Source organism: Carlito syrichta, unplaced genomic scaffold, assembly GCF_000164805.1.
Source record: "Carlito syrichta isolate Samal-C Ts95f unplaced genomic scaffold, Tarsius_syrichta-2.0.1 Scaffold107969, whole genome shotgun sequence".
NCBI classification, from domain to species: Eukaryota; Metazoa; Chordata; class Mammalia; order Primates; family Tarsiidae; genus Carlito; species Carlito syrichta.
Genome location: NW_007052065.1, coordinates 475,792 through 486,160, shown reverse-complemented (window position 1 = coordinate 486,160; position 10,369 = coordinate 475,792). Strand labels below are relative to the sequence as shown.

Genomic DNA, 10,369 nt, shown 5'->3' with positions numbered 1-10,369 from the left:
ACTTATTGCTGCCACCTATCTCCCAAGTCCAAAGTTAACTACAAAGCTTTATTAGATGGTTTTTGTCCATCTAATTCACATAATGATATTTTGAAACTAATAAGTTTTTAACTGTTGGCAGCTTCTCTGAATTCCTGGATTGCACCCTAGGCACCTCTACACATGGATTGTGAAGGCTGCTTGTAAGCAACACTCTTTTATTTTTATTTTTTTAATTGCATATATATAGAGATGGGGTCTCTCTATGTTGCTCAGGCTGGTCTCAAACTCCTGGGCTAAAGGTATCCTCCTGCCTTGGCCTCCCAAGTAACTAGGATTACAGGTGTGAATGGTACCTGGCCTTCATTACTTTTTTCTAGAAAGTAACTGTAGGGGTTGCTGCATGTTATTTACTTACATGAACAAGACACTGGATCTTGGTGCATTTGCCCAAGTCATATTTGGGCACAGAGATCACAATGGTTATTATGGAATATAGAGTTTCTGCTGGTTGTTACCAAGCCGTGGCCATTGGTGGTGGGCATGTCATGGGAAGTGTTAGAAAGGAGCACAGCTGTTCACTCAACTGGAAACTTCGATTCAGTAAAATTCCAGTAACAGCTAGTCAGCTAACCCTTGGTTGAGGTACAATGCTTTTATGTAGAAAGTGTTTATTCAGGGGTGGGTATGGTGACTCACATCTGTAATCCTAGCACTCTGGGAGGCTAAGGTGGGAGGATTGCTTGAGTCCAGGAGTTCAAGACCAGTCTAGGCAGCATAGTGAAACCTTATCTCCATAAAAAAAATAAAAAAAATTAGCCAGGAATGGTGGCATGTGTGTAGTCCTAGCTACTTGGGAGGTTGAGTGGAAGGACTGCTTGAACCCAGGAGGTTGAGATTGAGGTGAGCTGGGTTCACACCACTGCACTCCAGCCTGGGTAACAGAGTGAGACTCTGACTCAAAAAATATAATAAAATAAAAAGTGTTTACTCAAAATTGATGCTATATAATTAATGATCGGTGAAATATTTGACAATAAGAGATATTTTAACAAAAAGCTGGGGGCACTGTATATGTCTTCATAGATCAAAATAATATTTCTGACATCAAAAGTAGTGGTATAAACAGATGCTGAAAGAGTAAGTGACAAAAAAAAAAAAATTAGCTGGGCGTGGTGGTGCATGCCTATAATCCCAGCTACTTGGAAGGCTGAGGCGGATGGATCACCTGAGCCCAGCAAGTTGAGGTTGTGCTGACTGTGACCATGCCACTGCACTCCAGCCTGGGTGACAGAGTGAGATTCCTACCAAAAAAAAAAAAAAAATTAAGTGAAAAGTTTAGCTCTCCTGTGATTTAAGCATCTAACTCTGGATCCTCGAATGAGATCCCATATTTGCTGTCTGGAATAGTACAGAAAACCCTGCTTCAGCGATTATGTTATAGTATTTGCCCCAAAGGCACAACTTAGAGAATCTGAAGAAACTCATGGAATTTCTGATGCTTTCTTTGATTTCTACAAAATGTGGGAACTTAAAAGTTTTATGCTGTCCAGGCGTGATAGCTCATGCATGTAGTTCCAGCACTTTGGGAGGCCATGGTGAGAGGATTGCTTGAGTCCAGGAGTTTGAGGCCAGCCTGGGCAACATATTGAGACTCCATCTCTAAATATATACAATTAAAAAAATAAAATAAAATAAAGGAGTGCTGCTTATAATGTGACCAACCTAGACAACATAGTGAGAACTTGTCTCTCTAAAAAAAAACAAACAGCCGGGCTTGGTGGCTCAGCCTGTAATCCCGCGCCTTTGGGAGGCTGAGGTGAGTGGATTGCCTGAGCCCGCGGGTTCGAGACCCACCTGGGCAGCAAGACCTTATCTCTACAATCAATCAAAAAATCAACTGGGCGTGGTAGCATGCGCCTGTAATTCCGGCTACTCAGAAAGCTGAGGCGGAAGGATCGCCGGAGCCCAGCAGGTCGAGCCTGCGGTGGCCGGGAGCGGCCACTGCACTCCAGCCTGGGCGACAGAGTGAGACTCCAACTCAAAAAAACCAAACAAACAAACAAACAAAACAAACAAATTAGCTGGGCATGGTGGCGTGTGCCTGTAGTCCCAGCTACTTGAGCTGACATGGGAGAATCACTTGAACCCAGGAAGTTGAGGCTGCAGTGAGCCATGATCGTGCCATTGCACTACAACCAGGGTGACATAACGAGACTCTGTCTCAAAAAAAAAAAAAGTTTGATGCTGACCTTTTATGTGAATAAACTTATGGGGAGGATTAAGACAAAATGGGGAGAATTGTTTCTTCTAAACATATCAAATCCTGTAAGCCAGGGATCAGCCTAATTTTAAAGTATAATTCAGGCTTTTTATCTCAAAAACTTAAGTGTCTGTTGGGTACCATTTTGCATCTATTTAAACCCATCTATGAAAATTATTTTATAATTTTGGAGGTGTAGATGACCTTCCTAAGCGTGGAATGAAATCCTGAAACCATATAGCAAAAGATGACTGATTTGAGTGTGAAAAATATGAAAGGTATTATACAAATCATGAATAGCTGCAAGATGGTACTATTACTCCATGAAAGGAAAACTTTCTGCATGAGCGAATGACTAATTATGTGCTAAGGTTGGAAAGGGGTGATTAATGGAAAAACAGACATGTATCAGGCCACTGGATATCACATCAGTTTCATTAATAGGAAAACTGAGTGGGACAAGGGGCTTTGGAGCTTGAGCCAGATGTACTTCCCAATACATCCCCCCCGAATTAAATGTACTAGCCTGGTCACTGGCACCGCAAGCCATCTCTAGGTTCACCTCACAGGAAAGGGGGAGTTGAGAATTAGTGTGGAGAACTGGCCGCTCCAAGAGAGGGATGACCCAGAACTCATTCTCCAAATCTTACCAATCAGGAAAGTTACTTTTTTTTTGCTTACAGAAGAGGGAGTGGGAACAGAGACTATATCATCCTGGGAGTACATGCCTCCTCCTTGCTGTGAAAATGGGAGAAGTGAATAAGCATTCCCTGCCAACCTATGCAAGACTGAACTTATTTCAATATTTTAGTGAGGCAATGGCTCACGCCTGTTATCCCAGTACTTTGGGAGGCTGAGGCGGGAGGACTGCTTGAGCCTGGGAGTTTGAGACCAGCCTGGGTAACACAGCAAGGCCTTGTCTCTACTAATAATTTTTTAAAAAACAAAATATTAGTCAGATGGAGTGGTTTGTGCCTGTAGTCACAGCTACTTAGGAGGCGGGGGTGGGAGGATTGCTTGAGCCTAGGAGGCCAAGACCAACCTGGACAACGTAGTGAGACCTCATCTCTATGAAAAAGAAAAAGAAAAAGAAAAAAAAAAAGTAGGAATTAGTTAAGTGGAAAAAGGACAAGAAAAAAAAATAAGAAGAGAGAAAAAAATATTCTAGTGAGAAGGAAAATTGAAAAACTTTATTAAACCGATGACAAAATATATAAACAAGTAGGTTTAATCATGTCAATGAGCCTAGAAAATATTTTGAACAGCTTGCTAGAAGTCCTAGAGAAATGTGTGTCAAGGACAAAAAATAGTAGGTACTTGTATTGAGAATCTATTGCTTGTGTTTATATTCTATCCTCTACTCATAACCAGAGGCTTACCATAGAAGTAGTCATTTTGTGCACAGTTACACTGATTCCTACAGTACACATGTAAAAACCAAGTGGGATCAATTTCTCTCTTCTGGGGTCATTATGGAACTGGAAGCTAGTGAGAGTCTGAGGCTGGGCCTGCAACATGTAAAAGTCAACAGAGACTGGGCATGGTGGCTCATGTCGGTAATCCCAGCACTTTGAGAGGTGGAAGCAGGAGGATTGCTTGAATCTAGTAGTTTGAGACCAGTCAAGGCAACATAGTAAGACCTTGTCTCTACAAAAGGAAAAAAAAAAATTAAAAAGTAGCTGGGCATGGTGGTGCATGCCTATAGTTCCAGCTACTCAAGAGGCTGAGGTGAGAGGATCGCCTGAGCCCAGGTGGTCTGCACTCCAGGTGACAGAGACCCTGGCTCATAAAATAAGATAAAAATAAAATAGTCAGCAGTGCTGGTTTCTGTCATGTGACCTAGGAAAATGATCTGAGCTCAAAGGAAAAGTAAAACAAACATGTAGATAGAGACAGTGACAAACATGAGGAGAGTTCCTTGTTTCAACTTTAGTTTATCCCTGATACTTATTTGTATTCCTGATCTTGAGTTTTATCAGAGATCCTGACAGCTTTTAATTATTTCCCTTTTTGCTTGAGCTAGTTAGAGCAGGTTTCTGTTATTTGTAACTAAAGGAATGTATTATAACACATGTTCAGAAAAGTCAAGAATGCTGTAATGTTATGTCTGAGTTTGTTTTGTGTTGCTATTACAGAACACCACAGACTGGATAATTTATTTTAAAAAGAAGAATACATTTCTTTTTTTTCTTTTTTCTTTTTTGAGTTGGAGTCTCACTCCATCACCCAGGCTGGAGTGCAGTGGCACACTCACGGACACTCCAACGTTGACATGCTGGGTTTAGGCAATCCTTCCACCTCAGCCTTCCAAGTAGCCAGAACTACAGGTTCATGCTATTACACCAGACTAATTTTTTGATTTATTGTAGAGATGAGGTCTTGCCAAGTTGCCTAGGCTGTTCTCGAACCTGTGGGATCAGGCAATCCTTTCACCTTGGCCTTCCTAAGTGCTGTGATTGCAGGCTTGAGCCACTGTGCCTGGCCCAAATAAATTTACTTATAGTTCTGGAGGCTGGGAAGTCCATTTAAGGTCAAGGGGCTCAAATCTGGTGAGGGCCTTCTTACTGTGTTGTCCCATGGTAGAAGGCAGAAGAAGGGTGAGAGAGGAAGGGGCAGAGGGAGGGGAAGATTGAGGGGGAGAGGGAGGAGGAGAGCCAGAGCTCATCTTTTTATCAGGAGCCCACTCCCACAATAACAATATTAATCCATTCAATAACAACATTAATTTGTTTGTGAGGGCAGAACCCTCATGACCTAATCACCTTTTAAAGGTACCACCTCTCAACATCATTGCACTGCAGATTAAGTTTCCAGCATATGAACTTTGGGGGACACATTCAAACCATAGCATGGTAGAAAAGTGGTTATTATATTAAGAATGGAGGCCAAGCATAGTGACTTACACCTGTAATCTCAGTACTCTGACAAGCTGAGGCAAGAGGGTTACTTGAGCCCAGGAGTTTGAGATTAGCCTAAGCAACATAGCAAGACCTTGTTTCTACCAAAAAAAAATCAGCTGGGTGTGTTGGCAAGCACCTATAGTCCCAGCTACTCAGAAGGCTGAGAAGGAAGGATTGCCTGAGCCCAGGCGTTTGAGGCTGTGGTGAGTGTGATGGTGCCACAGCACTCCAGCCTGGGCAACAGAATGAGACCTCAACTAAAAAAAAAAAAAAAAAAAAAAAAAAAAAAAGGGATTAATGAGCCTTGTGATTCAAGACAACCACTCAATCTTTCTAGACCTCAGTTTTCACATCAATAAAGTAAAGAAGTTAAATTATATGATATTTGCAGTGTTTTTACAATGTTGTTCTATTTCCTTCTGGCTTTCATGATTTCCAATTTAAAATCCACAGCCATTTGACTCATTGTTCGCCTATAAGTTAGTAATATATCATTTTCCCTTGGTTGTTTTCAATATTTTTTCCCTGTCTTTAGTTTTTAACAGTTATGATGGCTCAAGTGTGGGCTTTCTTTGTACTTATTTTGGATGCACTGAACTTTTTGCATCTGTAGATTTATGTCTTTCATCAAATTTGAACATTCTGGCCATTACATCTTTAAATATTTTTTTCTGCACTGCATTCTTTCTTCTCTCTTGCTGAAATTCCAAAGACACAAATGTTTTGTTTTTGTTTTTATTTTTGAGTTGGAGTCTCACTCTGTTGCCCAGGCTGGAGTCCAGTGGCATGCTCACAGCCACCCCAGCATTGATGAGCTGGGTTCCATCGATCCTTCTGCCTCAGCTTTCCAGTAGCTGGAACTACAGGCATGCACTACCATACCTGGCTAATCTTGTATTTATTGTAGAAATGTGGTCTTGCCAAGTTGCCTGGGCTGGTCTCAAACCTGTGGGCTCAGGCAATCTACTCACCTCAGCCTCCCAAAGTGCTGGAATTATAGGCTGAGGCACTGAGCCCAGCCCAAAGACACAAGTGCTAGGACTTTTTTTTCAGGTTTTTAAAAATTTCTAAAAATCTTACATAAATTTCTAGTGGGTGCCAATGGTCACCCTTCACACTCATATCAGGTTGTCTGTGTAGCCAGCAAACAGAGTCTGACCATCAGCAGACCAGGCCAGAGAGGTCCACTGGGGTGGCTCTGCTTTGCTGCTAGTAATGATAACTTCTTGCTTCAGCTCATCTATAATGATCTTGCCCTCTGAATCCCAGATCTTGATGCTGGGGCCTGCAGCAGCACAGAGCCAGTAGCAGTTGGGTCTGAAGCACAAGGCATTAATGATGTTCCCACCATTCAGTGTATAAAGGTGCTTGCCTTTGTTGAGATCCCATGGCATGACCTGGCCATCCTTGACTCCAGAAGCACAAAGGGATCCATCTAGAGAGACAGTCTTCAGTGTTCAGATAGCTTATGTGGCCAATGTGGTTGGCCTTCAGCTTGCAGTAGCCAGATTCCATATCTTGACCAGCTTGTCTCAGCCTCTGGAAAAGATGATAGGGTTGCTGCTGTTGGGTGAGAAGTGGACACAAGACACCCACTCTGAGTGGCTCTCATCTTGGACAGTATATCTACATACATCCAGAGTATTCCATAACTTGATGGTTTTACCTTGCAATTCAGAGACAATCTGCCAGTTGTCAGAGGAGAAGGCCACACTCACCATATCCTTGGTATGACCCACAAATCATCTCATGGTGGTGCTCTTTGTGAGATCCCAGAGGTGAAGGGTTCCATCACAGGATCCTGAGAGGGCAAACAGACCATCCAAGGAGATACCCATATCACTAACAGAGTGGGAGTGACCCCTCAGAGCACTCTGCGGGATGCCGTAGTTGTTTTTATCCCTGGTCAGCTTCCACATGATAATGGCCTTATCTTGAGAGGTGGACAGTATTATGTCCAGGAACTGCAGGGTAGTAGTAGTCTGTGTTACCCAGTCATTGTGGCCTTTGAGGGTGCCACAAAGAGTCATCTGCTCAGTCATGGTGGCAGTGAGTGCATGTGTCACTGTAGCAACAAGGATGGCACTGGATAGCTCAGAAAGATAAGTACCACCAAATGTTAGGATTTTTTAGTATTTTTCCCATAGAACCCAATGGCTATGTTCAATTTTTCAATCTTTTTTTCTCTTTGTTTTTTATATTGGATCATTTCTATTGATCTATCTTTAAGTTGATTGGTTTTTTCCTCTATCATTTTCATTCTGCTATTGATTCTGTTGTAGACAAGATAATGGCCATCCAAAGATGTCCACATACTAATCCCTTGGATCTGTGAATATAGACCTTATTATATAGAAAAAGTGATTTTGTAGATTGATTAAGTTAAGAATCTTGAGATAGGGAGGTTATTCTGGATTATTTGTGTGAGCCCAAAGTAATCACAAGGGTCCTCATAAAAGGAAGACAAAAATGTAAGAGAGAAAACAAACAAACAAAACCCCAAAAACCCAGAGTTTGAAGCGATATACTTTAAAGTTGGAGGGAAGGCTATGAACCAAGAAATGAAGGCAGCCTCTAGAAGCTCAAAAGGGCAAGAAAATGGATTCTTCTCTGGAGTTTCCGGAAGAAATGTAGATCTACTGACATCTTTATTTCAGCACTTGATCCAGGGTTTTATTTACCATTTCAGACTTCTGACATTCAGAGCTATAAGAGAACACATTTGTTTTAAGTCATGACATTTGCAGCAGTTGGTTAAAGCAGCAGTAGTAGTTAATAATTTAATACAGGGTCCATGCAGTAGTTTAAAAAATTTCCGTTGTTGTATTTTTCATTTCTAAAATTTTCGTTTGGTACTGGCCAGGCGCAGTAGCTCATGCCTGTAATCCCAGCACTTTGGGAGGTGGAGGCAAGAGGATTGCCTGAGTCCAGGGGTTCAAGACCAGCCTGGGCAACTTGGTGAGACCTTGTCTCTACAATAAATCAAACAATTAGCCGGGCATGGCGGTACTTGCCTTGGTTCTAGCTACTTGGGAGTCTGAGGTAGAGGGATTGCCTGAACCGAGCAGGTTGAGGCTGTGGTGGCCGTGAGCATGCCACTGCACTCCAGCCTGGGTGACAGAGTGAGACTCCAACTCAGATAAATAAATAAATAAAATTTCCATTTGGATCTTCTGTATATTTTCTGTTTCCTCACTGAGGTCATTTATCTTTTCATTCGTTTCAAGAGTGTTCACGCTTATGGCACTTTTATAGTAACTGCTTTAACATCTTTTAAAGATAATTCCAACATTGTGCCATCTCAGTATTGATATCGATTGTTTTTCCCACATGAATTGAGATTTCAATTTTGGGTTGTATCCTGGACATTTTGAATATGATGTTATAAGACTCTGAATCTTGCTTAAATCCTGTGGAAAATATTAATGTTTCTTGTGTAGTAGGTAATTGACCTAGTTTGGTTCAAGTCACAAGTTCAGCAGACCAATGTGCTGCTAAATGTGTTCTCTTTCATCAGTTCTCTTTTCAAAGCCCTTGCTGTGCTATTGAGATCTACTGCAGAAGTGTGCAACCCAGTGGTCAGTCTGGGACCTGCATGATGGCCTATTTCTTAGTGCAGTTCTCAAAGTCTATGGTATGCAGTTTAGGGTCAGATCCATGCACGTACAACTGAAAGGTAATCCTAAGAGTTCACAAAACTTTGTAGTGTCATCTTCTTGGACTCCTTTTTTTTTTTTTTTTTTAAATTATTCTGGTACTTTCTGGTTCCCTGGAACTCCTCTTTTTGGCTCTCTGGCCAGAAATCTAGGGCTGCCTGGGGACAGTGACTCATACTTATAATCCCAGCACTTTGGGAGGTTAAGATAGGAGGATTGTTTGAGCCCAGGAGCTCAAGATCAGTCTGGGAAACATAGTGAGACCTCATTTCTACCAAAAAAAAAAAAAAAAAAAAAATCAGAAAATTAGCTGGGTTTAGTGGTGTGTGCCTGTAGTCCCATCTACTCTGGAGGCTGAGGTGAGAGGATTGCTTGAGCCCAGGAATTTGAAGCTGCAGTGAGTTATAAATGCATTACTGCACTCCAGCCTGGTCAACAGAGTGAGACCTCATCTCTAAAATCGAACAAACAAGAAAACTCTAGATATCTCTTATAAATAGCATATATTTGGGTTTAGTTTTTTATTTTTCTTTTAAGTAGTTGGACTGCCTTTACTTTTACTAAAGCAGTTAGGCTGTTTATGATCAACATAATTACTGATAACTTAGGTTTAAACCTGTTGTCCAAGTGCTTTCTACTTAGCCCACATTTTATGCTTTTTTCTCCCTTAGGCCTGTCTTCTGGATTAATTTCTTTTTATTATCTCATTCAAACTCCTCCCCACTAACTTGTTAGTTACATATATTTTTACCATCTATTGAGAAGTTTCCTTAGAGATGACAGTACACATCTCTGATATCACAAGGAGTTTGGAACACTTTAACTTATTTTTGCCTGTTCCCCTTCCCTCCCAATTTCTGCACAGGAATGTGTCAAAATAGAAATCTGTTCAGGACTGTAGTAAACAGGAGTTTGCCTTGTGAGGGGATAGGCATTTTCTACACTGAGAACAACAATCACAAAGTACTCAAATATAATGCAGAATGTTGTACTGTCAGAGAACTACAGTACTGCAGTTTGGGATTCTTGCTGCCAGAGATACAGGTGAAAAGGGAAGTAGTGTTAGATCACAAAAGGATAGACAGTACGATGGGAAGCCAACAAACTAGAGAGCAGCTACTCAAAAAGAAACAGCATGAGACAGAAGGTGAAGATGATGGAGTTATAATCAAACTTTCAAATATAAGAAAACTTTAAATTTTATATTGTATCTTTGTTGTTTGTTTCTCCAACAAGTAACAACAATGCAAACCTGAATACTTAATGAACCACAGATGTTTATTAATACTCCCTACTCTCCAAGGAAAATATTTCCTTCCAGGTTTTCCCTAAACCTTCAACCTTCCTAATACCTGTAACCAGTGAAACTCTTTTTAGACGTACTGACTCTATTCCAGAACTGTTTATGGTGCTCCTTGGAAGCCACATTTTATCATGAGCAATGTTTTTTCCAAAATCAAATTTTTCTTACAACACGCAAGCTACTCCCTTGTAAAATATCCTTCACAGGATGAAATCCTGCTGTCTCCATTCCAGTGGGTGTAACAAGTACAACAAGATAGGTAGAGGCC

The 10,369-nt window shown here is 41.2% G+C and overlaps 1 pseudogene; it reads right to left on the bottom strand.

Annotated features, from left to right (window-relative positions):
• Window positions 1-6,230: 6,230 nt before the first annotated feature.
• Window positions 6,231-7,235, bottom strand: LOC103270659 (annotated as a pseudogene).
• Between the last annotated feature and the right edge of the window lie 3,134 nt (window positions 7,236-10,369).